Source organism: Camponotus floridanus, unplaced genomic scaffold, assembly GCF_003227725.1.
Source record: "Camponotus floridanus strain SB8 unplaced genomic scaffold, Cflo_v7.5 scaffold94, whole genome shotgun sequence".
Lineage (NCBI taxonomy): Eukaryota > Metazoa > Arthropoda > Insecta > Hymenoptera > Formicidae > Camponotus > Camponotus floridanus.
The window spans coordinates 92,145-106,562 of NW_020229865.1; positions in this window are offsets into that span (position 1 = coordinate 92,145).

The window sequence follows — 14,418 nt, forward strand, 5'->3', positions numbered from 1 at the left end:
GAAAAATCTGACAATGAATTATATTCAAAACAAATTATCGCCGATGCTTTTAACATTTGCGGAAATATTTTAACGGAAAAAGACATTATGTCATGCAGTCCGAATAAAGTATTTATTTCACAGAGAGCTAAACTTCTTGGTAAAGAAATGGTTGACGTCCTCCAAGATCTACTAACAAATCACAAATTCGAAGAAAGAAAGGAATGGTTCTTGGCAGACGAAAATATGAGCATAGAATCAGAAATGGAAGAAATTTTGGACGAAAACGATGCAATATATACTTCATCTGATCCCGATACCGATGCAGATGATAGTATTTATTGTCCAGAGGAAAAGAATTCGATATCGATAATTCCCTTAAATGAAAAAATTAAAACTGTTCATATGGCAAAGAAATATCCCCGATGGAGTCTATCAACACTTCAGCAAAGAGCGAGTGCAAGACTTCGAAATAAGAGTGATCTTAAAAAGTGAACAAGATATTAAAAATGGAGGCACTGCAGCAGAAAAAATGAAAATGATCAATAAATGGACATACGATAAATTTTATGAAAGTAGATGTCAAAAAAAACCTGTAACAACTCGAAATTTACAAGAATGGGCTTTATCTGCGGCATCCCAATTTGCAAATACATCTTTTAAATTTTCAGCTTCTTTGGGATGGATAAAGAAATTCAAAATGATGAATAGAATACGACAACGAAAAGTAACGCGATTTGTTAAATCAAAAAATTGTCTTTCAATGGAAAAAATAATGGAAGAAGCTAACAAATTTCAAAATTTTATGACAGAAAACATAAAAGAATTTGATAAAGACTTTGTCATTAATACGGATCAAACTGGTTGCCAATATAGAGCGGATGTACAACGAACGCTTTCAATTCGCGAAGAAAAAACAACAGAAGTTTATATAGGAGATTTTAATAAAGTTACTCATAGTTACACTGCTCAATACACCATTACCGCTTCGGAAAAACTTCTCCCGAAAGTATTCCTGTGCATGCAAGAGGCAAAAGGTTGTTTTGGACCTGTGGTATCAGAAAGAGTTCGAAAACTAGAACAGGAATACGGTAATATTTTTGTAACTGCCTCAAAATGGGGGAAAATGACGAAGGATCTTGTTTCTTCCTATGTACAAAACATTGTGAAACCATACGTCCAAAATAATAAATTTCTGATAATTTTGGATTCGTGGGGAGGGCAGACTGATACATCGCAAATTAATAATTTTTTTATGGATGAAGCAGGAAATCGTACTAGTTCGGTAGAGATAATACCTCCGCATTGTACACCATTCTGTCAGCCATGCGATGTATATTTCTTTAGACAGGTAAAATGTTTAATTAAAAGAATACAAAATAGCACAGAATTGTTACAAGAGGGTAAGGAAATAAACACTAGGGAAGATGCGTTAAAAATTCACTCGCTAATACACCATCAGCTTAGCGCTCCTGTTTTTTAGAATATGATTTCCTATGCATGGTTTGCATCGCGTTTAATTGATGAAAGAAAAATATTTACAAACGTTAATGAAACTTGCTTTTCTGCGGACCTGCGTCAAAAAAGATGTCAGTGTAACAATATTTCTTTCATTTCTTGCGCGCAGTGTTTGGAAATATTATGTTTCAAATGCTTTTACGACATGTATCATCGGAAAAATTGTCGTAAAAACATATAATATATAATGTAATATATATATATATATATACAGGGTGTCAATTAAGTCCCGGGACGGCTGAATATTTTCTCATGTAAGGTATTTTTGAAAAAGGTCAAGGTCATTTCTGAAGTAATTTTCAACGAGGAATTCAACGGTGACCTTCAATTTGACCTTGAGCTTGACCTTCAAGGTTATTTGAAGGTCAAAGTGTTTTTTTTTAATAGGAACCCCTATTTTTGATTGTATATTCTTATAGCTGACCTCGAGAGCTTTCCAAAACACTATAATAAAATATTTTTCCCTCAAGCATTTATCGAGTTATGATGCTTCAAATCATTTCTTAATTTTACATAAACCGTAAAATATCTTGTAAAATATTCACTTTTCGATTATTTTACCTTAATACTTTTATGTACACAATAATGAGAGGAATCAATTGGCGTAAAGAAAACATATAGTTGTTTTTAAGAAAAAATATGTAATTTGCAATTAACAATTCCATATTTTTTCTTAAAAACAACTGTATGTTTTCTTTAAACCAATTGATTCCTCTCATTATTTTGTACATAAAAGTATTAAGGTAAAATAATCGAAAAGTGAATATTTTACAAGATATTTTACGGTTTATGTAAAATTAAGAAATGATTTGAAGCATCATAACTCGATAAATGCTTGAGGGAAAAATATTTTATTATAGTGTTTTGGAAAGCTCTCGAGGTCAGCTATAAGAATATACAATCAAAAATAGGGGTTCCTATTTAAAAAAAACACTTTGACCTTCAAATAACCTTGAAGGTCAAGCTCAAGGTCAAATTGAAGGTCACCGTTGAATTCCTCGTTGAAAATTACTTCAGAAATGACCTTGACCTTTTTCAAAAATACCTTACATGAGAAAATATTCAGCCGTCCCGGGACTTAATTGACACCCTGTATATATATATATATATATATATATATATATATATATATATATACAATATATAATTATTATCTCTTATTGTTAAAGGTTTCTCTTATTTTCTTTCTTTTATTTTTTTTCTTTATTCATTTATTACACAACAAAATTTAAAAAACAATATAACAATAAAAAAAAACAATATAACAATAAAAAAACAATATAAGAATAAAAAAAATAATATAATTTTAAAAAAAACTTGCCACCGATTGGGATCGAACCAGCGATTCAGAGACTTACAGGGAAATGTCTTATCTGCTGTGCTACGCTCACTTTTATAAGTGCCTCTATCACAATGCTACTTAACGAAGAGATCCCCATATAATTGGTTATAACTTGACTTCCAGGGCCCATCCAGAAAAAGGGCTTTACAGGTATTAACTACATATCTCCTACAACTCCTGTAAGTTTCATTAAAATCGGCGGAGAGCAGAGCGTAGCCTCCCCTTGTTAGTTTTCGAATATATATACATATACTGGGTGTTTCAGACCACCCGTCCCACCCTTTTAAAACGTAGGGATGTGCTTGTACAAAAAAATGGCTCAGACAAAATTTGCATGATTTCGAGAGATCTATCTGATGGTGACCTTGAATTCGACCTTGAGATCGACCTACAAGGTTATTTGAAGGTCAAAGTGTTTTTTTTTAATGGGAACCCCTATTTTTGATTGTATATTCTTATAGCTGACCTCGAGAGCTTTCAAAAACACTATAATAAAATATTTTTCCCTCAAGCATTTATCGAGTTATGAGGCTTCAAATCATTTCTTAATTTTACATAAACCGTAAAATATCTAGTAAACCATTCATTTTTTGATTATCTTACCTTCATACTTTTATGTACAAAATAATGAGAGGAATCAATTGGTGTAAAGAAAACATACAGTTGTTTTTAAGAAAAAATATGGAATTGTTAATTGCAAATTACATATTTTTCCTTAGAAACAACTATGTGTTTTCTTTACACCAATTGATTCCTCTCATTATTTTGTACATAAAAGTATGAAGGTAAGATAATCGAAAAATGAATGGTTTACTAGATATTTTATGGTTTATGTAAAATTAAGAAATTATTTCAAGCCTTATAACTCAAAAAGTACTTAATAAAAAGGTACTTAATTATAGTGTTTTGGAAAGCTCTCGAGATAAGCTACAAGAATATGCAATGAAAAATAGGGGGTTCCATTTAAGAAATTGAAGGTAATCTTTATGTGATCTTCAAATGACTATCCAAGGTCAAATCTAAGGTCACCGTCGGATTGCCCGGGAAAAATCCTACAACTTTTGTCTAGGTCATTTTCCTCTGTGATGCGTATTTTTCAAATTATCCAGCCGTCCCGGAACTTTTGACACACGCTGTATAATCAACTAATAGATTTTTTTAATACGCATGCAATCTTTTTAAACTATACACATACAATCAAATGTATTTATTCATACTACATGCTGATAGGATTTGTATTTTCCATTTGACATTATTGATAAAAAATTTTTGTATTGAAATAAAATTTTTTTACTATTTATTTATTTCATTTAGTGTATAAATGTTCAAAATGCGTATTACCAGTGCAATTGGTATGAAATGCCGCTTAGTTGCCAAAAATGTTTACTAATATGTATGATTCATGGCCAAGTTATGCTATATTTAACAGCTGCTAGATTTTATATATTTTCTTTAAACAGTTTTACAGATGTGAGTATTTGAAACAATATTTTTAAACATAAAAGTTCATAAAAATAACTTATCAAATCAGTAATATAGTTATAAAAAAATTTTGAAAAAATGAGATTCATAAAATGAAAATATAAAAAGTAAAAAGGCAAATGCTACGGAAAATAAAAGAAAGTAATTTATAATAAAAATATATATTATATATATTGCGACATTAATTTCTCGGGTAATAGAGAGGATCGAGAGCAAAACATAGTTAAAAAAAAAACAGGAAAAGAATTCTCGCACCCGGAGAAACAGGAATGAATAGTGTTCCGCGTGAGCCGCGGCGAAGCGAAAGCCGTATCGAGATCTCGAAAGTGGATGCTAGACAGTCTTTTATGTGCCAATTGGCGAAACGACAAAACCCTTGACAAACGCTTGCCTTTACGAAAATTAAGAATGCGACAAACACAACAGAATTTAATGTTCACAAAAGGCCGACATTTAAATAATTAACGCGAACATATTATAATAGAATGCAACAAATTTATTCAAATAAAAATTTAAAAAAAGAAAAACAAAACATGCCCAACAAAATTAAATAATATAATTAAATAATATAATTTATCTATTCATATAAAATTTTACATAAAAATTGTTGAGCAGAACTATACGGCATTCCGTACTAATAGATATGAATTTTATTGATAATATAAATGAAATAATAATACAGAGAGCAATAGTAAGCAACGTCTACAATCCTTTGTGATAACATCGAAAAAATAACGTAAAAGTTAAACGGTGAAGTAGTACATAGAAAGAAGGATAATATAGGCCGGTATTCATAGTCCGATCTTATATTTGAGATCGTCTTAAGTTCGAGCTTGAAATGCTACGCAGCTATTTGATTGGTTGAATGAGGTCTTAAGTCAACCTCCAAGCAGACTTAAGACGATCTTAAATATAAAATCGGACTATGAATACCGGCCAATAGAGAGGACGCAATAATGCGATTGTGATTACAGTCACACTGGCGCGGTGGGCTTTAGAAATGAATTTCCAACTCTCTCCCTCATTTATATAGTCGCTTGTAATGTTTATTTCAGTTCATTAAACTAAGTTCACACAATCGTGTTTCTTCTTTGGCAATTCCTTGGTAAGTACATCCGCCAGCATTTTTCCCGTAGGTAGATATTCAAGCTTTACTGAGTAGTTATTCAAGACCTCTCGAATGAAATGTTGCCGAATCTTAATATGTTTTGTCCTTCCATGATAAACGGGGTTGCGTCTTAATTTATCTGCACCTTGATTTATTGTAAAGAGTGATATTTGTTAATCTCTCAAATCCCAATTCTTTCAAAAAATTGATGAAATAAACGGTCTCTTTGACTGCATCAGTCAATCCCATGTATTCTGCTTTGCTTGATGATAGTGCACTATCTTCTGTTTGCGAGACTCCCATGAAATAGTGCCTTCCGCTAGAATAAAAACAGATCCAGTATATGAACGTCTATCTATCAACTTTTTCAATCAGCCTCTACATAGCCCAGATTTTCATTCGTGCGTTTGAAACATAAGCTCATATCGACAGTGTTCTTTAAATATCTGAACACATGTCTTGCTACTATCCAATACTTTTTCTCGTAACTACAGTTAAATTGACTCAATACACTAACTGTATGAGCAATATCAGGCCTAGTGCCTAGGTACATTAGACTACCCACGAGTTCTCTATATGGTGACGTATTATCATTCTTTTCAGAGTCTCCTATTGTTAATTTGTTGCCGTTAGCCATTGGAGTGCTCGAGGTCTTGCAGGCTGTCATTCCAAATTTCATTAGTAAATTTTTGATATAATTGAGTTGGGATAGACAAAACTTCTTCCTGTTTTTAACAATTTCTATTCCTAAGCAGCATTTCGCTTTTCCGAGATCTTTGACGAACCGACTCTTCAGGATTTCAATGATTCCCCTGATCATTGTACAGTCCTTCGAGGCGATCAGAATGTGGTCGACATAAACGAAAAGAAAGATAGTTTTCATAAGCCTTCATTTTACATAAATATATGGATCGGCATTTGTCGGAATCAATCCAGCGTTTTTAAGTGCCTTGTGAGGTTTTAAATGTCATCTACGTCCGGCTTGGCGAAGCCCGTATAATGTCTTTCTTCAGAAGACAAACTTTTGGTCCTTCATGAAGTTGTGATAGCATTGTCTTGGCTTTGGTTCGTAGGTATTGACTTGTTCTATGTAATCCTTATCAGCATTTCCTCTAAATGCTCCGGTGTTTCCATGTGAATCACGCTATCTGTATATGCTGCAGTGATATCCAATTATGATATTGACATTCCGAATTATGCCGATAAAACGATCAATATGCCGATCAATAATCCCCGATTTAAGAGAATACTCGACTGTAGCCGGATTTACATTGGTCGTATCGTGACGTCGCAAGTCAGAAGTCGTAGGCAAATTGACCAATCATGATTGATTATTTTTGAAATAATCGACTATGGTTCAATTTGCTTACGACTTACGATTTGCGACGTTACGATACGACCAATGTAGATCCGGCTTGTGATTGGTCAATTTCTTAAATCTTATGCCTTAAGTCTCCTTACAATCTCATTGTAGATGCCGCATAAGGGCTGCGGTCAAGAAGACGCTGAGAATGCTTCGAAGCGTTTGATTGTTTAATAAGCTAACTTTACCGTTTTTGAACGTAACCTTACGAAAAGTTATATTAGTAAAATATAGTGATAAATTTAGTAACATCGAGAAGAAAAGATATTGATATAACAATTAATCGAACATAAAAACATCGGATAAATAATCGATTCCTTAATAAAAAAAGCATCGATGTTCAAATAATCGAGTGATTTTTGCCTATCCCTAGTACACCACATCACTTAGGGTGCGTTTGGGGAGCTCACTACCGCGCTATCAACGCTAATGCTACCAATACCGTTCATAGAGTTATAGAGAAATAGCGCTAGTGAATGCAAGCTCCATGAACGGCAATAGCGTAGCGTTAGCTATTATAATGTAACAATTGCTAATATAATTGATTCCAAACCTAAAAAATGGAACAAGATCGTAGAAAAATATTATTATTAACAGTAGCACTTATAGTGCAAAAATTAATCGATTCATCATCAGAAAGCGATAATGAAGATTTATCAATAATAAAAAGGAATATAAATGTAAGAAGATATGTACTGAGGATTAAACATTATGTAGAAGGAATAATAGCAGCACTAACAAAGGAAGAATTTAAATCTCATTTTAAGTATTATTTATCAATGTTAATTATTTTTTTTGGAACAAAGAAAAATTATATTTTGTATATCATATTTAAACTATTTGAGATTAAAAAGAGAATATATAATTATATATAATTTTGGTTTAAAAAGAGAATATATAATATGTCATTTTTAAAATGACACAAGTAGCAAACGGCAGTAAACAATGTTCACTTCAAATCACTTCACTATTCGTTGTTCACGGAGCTCGCAAACGCTATCATTATCAATGCATTATCTCGAAAAGGCTCGTGTTGACAGTGCGCAGTGATGGCGTACCATAGTATATACAGTAGCGCAACTCTCCTGATTTTGTGTAGCATAAAATGAAATGCGCATGCGCGAAGTCAGCAAGTATACCAGTACTGCCATCTGTACTTTCCTCTCACTCTCTCCTTTGGTTTTCGTTCTCTTTCTAACACATTACAATATGTAATATAAATTAAATTCAATAAAACTTGAATATATGTACATAAAAAAATTGTGAAAAATATAATACAAAATATATAATGCAAATATATATAAAAATAGTATATATGACATGATGTGAATATTAATTGAACATTTTATATGTCATATATAACTGATAGCAGAAAAGAATGAAAAGATATATACTCATAATACTCATATACAGGGTGACCCATTTTAACTTAGGCAGCCAAATAACTCGAAAAATAAGCACACTACGAAAAAATGGTTAGAATCAAAATTTCGTCATTTCGAGGGGGACGTACAATGACGTTAAAATCAGCCCCCCCACCCCTCCCCCTGGGCGGTGAGGGGGGGCAAGTTTGAAATCTTAAATGGAACCCCCTATTTTTCATTGCATATTCTTGTAGCTTATCTCGAGAGCTTTCCAAAACACTATAATTAAGTACCTTTTTATTAAGTACTTTTTGAGTTATAAGGCTTGAAATAATTTCTTAATTTTACATAAACCATAAAATATCTAGTAAACCATTCATTTTTCGATTATCTTACCTTCATACTTTTATGTATAAAATAATGAGAGGAATCAATTGGTGTAAAGAAAACATACAGTTGTTTTTAAGAAAAAATATGGAATTGTTAATTGCAAATTACATATTTTTTCTTAGAAACAACTATGTGTTTTCTTTACACCAATTGATTCCTCTCATTATTTTATACATAAAAGTATGAAGGTAAGATAATCGAAAAATGAATGGTTTACTAGATATTTTATGGTTTATGTAAAATTAAGAAATTATTTCAAGCCTTATAACTCAAAAAGTACTTAATAAAAAGGTACTTAATTATAGTGTTTTGGAAAGCTCTCGAGATAAGCTACAAGAATATGTAATGAAAAATAGGGGGTTCTATTTAAGATTTCAAACTTGCCCCCCCTCACCGCCCAGGGGGAGGGGTGGGGGGCTGATTTTAACGTCATTGTACGTCCCCCTCGAAATAACGAAATTTTGATTCTAACCATTTTTTCGTAGTGTGCTTATTTTTCGAGTTATTTGGCTGCCTAAGTTAAAATGGGTCACCCTGTATAATTTAAAATATATTTACATATTAATACTTATATATATAATTTTTAATTTTTAATATATTTATATATTAATTGTACATGCATATATTTTATATATATATTCAAAAACTTAAAATTAAAAAAAACCATTTAGATTAAGACTACAATCACTTAAATTTTATTATATAAAATATATAGATTTATGAGCAAAATGAATAAAAAAACAAGAAATATATATTTGTTAATAATATATATTTATTTATAAACAGTTGTATTTCGTTAAAAATATTTATTTCACAAACAGAAATAATCTTGAAACTAAACTTTTTTTCTCTCAAATCAATCATCTAACCATACCTCAGCTACTCGATCCACCTCAGCATGAATCAGAAAGATAGAATGAGAGAGTAGAAGAATAGAAACAAGAAAGTGTTTTACATTCAATTAAAATACAAATGTATGAAATAACATATTATAACATATATGTCATATAAACATCAACCTTAATGATATTAATAATACAAATTTAAATAATTTTATTGCCTTCTTCTATTTTCGATCCGCATGTGTATGAATGTCTTGATGTCAATCTAATACATTCAAAATAAAAAATTTAACATTATAAGTGTGTAAATAATTTAATATTATTATAAAATATTATAATATAAAATTATATATATATATATATATATATATATATAATTATATAATGTTATATAATATAATATAAAATATATAAAATAAACAAACTTATTTAATTATAAAACATTTTTTATATAACATAACACATATAAACAAATTAAATATAACGCAAACATACAAAAAAACATAAAACACACACATGCAAATAGCATATTCATATAAAGAATAAATTAAATAAGTAACATGCAATAAAATCACGCTCATGCAAATAATAGAATATATAAAATATGTAATATATAGAATATATATTACATATATAATATATATAATATATAATATATAATATATAATATATAACAATATATAATATATATAATAATAGAATATAACAGAGTTAATGTAATAGAAGACAGAATGACAGAAAAAATCACGGCATGAAGTTATAAGAATGTAAGTACATAAATATATATGAAACTGCACATGTAAAATATATATGAAACTGCATATGTAAAATTCTGAAATGCAATATTAATGCAATGTTAATGCAAAACTGAAAGTTAAAATCACACACAATGAATGTTAATGAAAAAACTTAACATTATAATAAAACGCAATTAATAAGCAAAATAAACATTAATAAAAATATTTAATATATAAAACGCAAGCAACATAAATTTTAACCATAAAAATAAGACTGTATAGATTCGAATATAGTTAAATATAACAAATTTATAAATGTGAAACATTTAAAAGTTTCCTATTCTTTCTACTAATACTTTTGCATGCTTTATTATTTTGAGATAGTGTAAAATAAATACGCATGCGTAAAAATAACTTTATCAAAAAAATATCAAAAAAATTTATCAAAAAAAAATTATATCAAAAAAATTGTAGGAAAATCTGGGCATGGCGGTTCAAAAACTATATTCTGTGCTAACTGAAAAAGATAATTGCCAATATTTCTCTTAAAACAATTATTTTCAACATTTTTTACAAATAATTCTTCTAATTGATGTATATAAAAACAGAAATTATTGCTTGGCATGTGTAAATTTCCGTATAAATTATTTTCATCGCTAGAATAAGCTCGAAAAGAACAATATAGAGCAGTACCTAAGACAGTCTTATTTTCATTTATATATACCATACATGCATTACATGAATGAATTTCTGTACTTCTTTTACTTAAAAATCCACATACATATGTAAATGCATTTTTTTCTGGCAGATCTATGGAGTAATAATGAAGGAATAATTATGACTTGGGATATCTAAAATAATGAAGGGGAATAATTATGACTTGGGATATTTAAAATTTTACATGTGGCAAAGATGTAGTAAAATTTGGAGTATGATTAGCACAACTTGCTTTTTTAATGAAAGTTAACATTTGGTCATTATCTTGAGCACAATTTTGATTTTCTGAGTACTGTAAAAATTTCACACTAAGTAATTTTTTAAAGGCACGTATAAATTGAATTGGAGTTGGATTCAAAGAATTTCCACCTTGTTGCCTAATAGTACCAAAGAAATTTTCGACACAATTCTTGATTAATTCTTCGTGTTTGAAGATAAGAAAAATTTAAATGTTTTAATGTATTCCATAATTGAATTATACTTGAAATTGTAATCTGCCAGCATTCAAAGCATTTAATTTTTACAGTTGCATGTGAACCGTTAGTATTAATAATATTTATATGCTTAAACAAATTTAACATTTCTTTTAGGAATCTAATTTATTTTTCGCTACCCGTGAAAACTTTTCCTTATTCTTTTGGATTATTTAATGAGATGAATTTAATATATCAAATAATTTATCTAATTTTTCAATCAAATCTATTGTGCCAAGTGCTTCATTTGAAAGAAAACCATAGACATTTGCGTGCACATTCCTGCTGCTACTCGATTACTAAATACTTGAACAGCATATTTGACTTTCATTCGTTAAAAGGAATTCGGTTCAAGATGATATTTAGTTAAATTAGGAGCCATTTTTATCCATTATTTACAATCTTTGTTATAAAAATCAACTATATGACTCCATGAAGCAATTTTATTATTAAATTGAAAGTTATCTTTTAATAAATTATTACGGGTAGCTTTTATTAAATGAGGAGTATCAAAAATATAAATTACTTTCTCCTCATTAACTAAAAAAGTTGAATTTTCTCTCGAAATTCTTAATTCACGGGATAACTGTATAAAATTAGATCTCATATCTGTTATTAATGTATGCACAATAGCACCACAATTTCGCAACTTAATAATAATATTAAATATAATATTTTTTAAAACGACACTTTGACATGATGTTTCTACAAAACAAAAACAAACGGGGAATTTCCAATTTCCAGTAATGCTTCGTGCCATTATGACTAGAGCACCTTTCGCAGGCTGATGTGATTTTTCAATACCTGTATCTTGAAAGCCAATTATATCATCCTGCCAACCTGTATCTTAAAAGCCAATTATATCATCCATATATTATAAAATAAGTGAGCTTTTAAACTCATCTCATCAACGCACAATACACAATGTCTTTCCACAATCTTTCAATTGGTGATAATGATTGCATTTGTAACGATGCATCCCGGTGCATCGTTACGATTCCCGGCAGAACATCTGCCGGAAGCTGCCGCCCGGCGGAACACCCGCCAGGCAGAAGCAGGGGCGCGGTGCGCCCACCTTTTTTTAATACTTGGAAAACCGTTCGAATCAAAATTCGGCCGAACACTGCCGAATAGAGCTGATGTGGCTCGAACCGCCGACCGGCGAAAGCCCGCGTTCGGCTCTTATCCGAATCTTTCCGAATGGGCCCGACCGTACCGTTTTCCGAAAACCCGTTCGGAAGGGGTTATACCGCCGCGCGCCGACGCGCAATTAGCCCGTATAAAAAGGACCACATCTCAGCTCTAATTACATTTTCCTGATCCGCTCTAAGCTGTACGCTTCAGAAGCAATCCTGAAAATCCTCTCAAAAAGCACAAGTAGCCGAAGACAAAAGGTGGAGCGAGCTCCGTCTCAGACGAGTGATCTCGATTCTGACGCACAAGTGCAATCCGTCTGATCCGCAGCTGAAACTCTCACGGAAGATAGAGCTCTGAGTCGCCCCGGATCGAGTGATCTCGATCCAATTGCATCGCTCAACCCATCCTTCGCGATAGAATCTTATATCGCACGTGCAAACCACCGCCGAGCGCGTACTTTTTGTATTATCGCCGATAGCATCGTGTTAAGCGCTCTGCGCACCTCAAGAATCGCGTCATCCGCCGCCACACCTAAACGCATCTGTTGCAATCAAGCGAGCGCATACTTCTAATATCGACATCCAGAAATAAACGTGTAAACGCCGCCGAATTAAAGCGCATAGATTATAATCGTACGAACGCGGACTTTAAATCGCGGCGTCTAGAAATAAATAGTACGGCGAAAACACCCGTCGATTCCGAGAACCCAAGAATTTTCGGAATACCGGAATCCCCGCGAGAAAAAGCGCCGCAAAAACTCGCGCCGTCTCGCGCTTTCGTAAACACCCGCCGGCGTTCGAAATCGAGACCGAAATTAAATCAGCATTTATTGTCGCATAATTACTCGAACAACACCAGACATAATACACGAATATTATATTCACACACACGCTCACACACTCGTATACACATACATACACACCTATTCTGTACATATATACATATCATTCGAATAAACACAATTAAACTGAACACCGCGTATTTTCATTCAAAGAACCTTGCACCGGCGATCTATCCGCGCTGCGAAAAAACGTCCAAAAATACGACCGTTACACATTATTATAATACTTCAAAAATTAATACTTCAAAAATTTTATCATTTATTCCAGGTACTATATTCCAAGATTGTGTGAATAATTGAAGAGAACGAACAGAAGGCAAAGCGAAACTTTTCAGCAATTCTCTATAAGTACGCGGACTTGAAAAAAATAATGATAATGCATATTGCTTGAAATCGGAATCATATCTCCTTCCACGTTTGTTTTTGGTCAAAGCATCGATTTGCGCAGACAATAATTGTCAAAATGTCCCGAAAATAGCTTACCACCTAATCGTAGAATATTGTTGGTATCGCTGGTTCCTTCATTTCTAGATTTTCCGTTTGGCTCCTCTTCTGTTTTTCTTTTTTCAGTCGAAGCCGTCGAACCATTTGCCGCAACTTATTGTTCTGCTTCTTCAATTTTAGAACTTGCATGCGTAGTTTTCTTTTGCGAGGACTATCATCCAATGATTTCTTCTTCCCCGTATGCATGGTGCTTCTGCAAAATACACAAATGTATTTATATATAATATAAATTAGACATTGAAGAAAAAGAATTTGGCAAAAAATCCTTTGTGATATATATATATATATATATATATATATATATATCACAAAGGATTTTTTGCCAAATTCTTTATTATATATATATATATATATATATATATATATATATATATACTGTATATATATATATATACATACAGGGTTGGGCAAAAGTCCGGAAACGGTCAAATATCTCGAAAAGGATCAACTATAACGAAAAATTGTAAATAGCAAAGTTGTAGGGCTTAAAAAAATGTACCTAATGATGACTAAAAATTTTACTTTGAGTGGAGGACGAAGATCATATAAAAGTCAAATTGAATTTTTTAAATGGAACCCCCTATTTTTCATTGCATATTCTTGTAGCTTATCTCGAGAGCT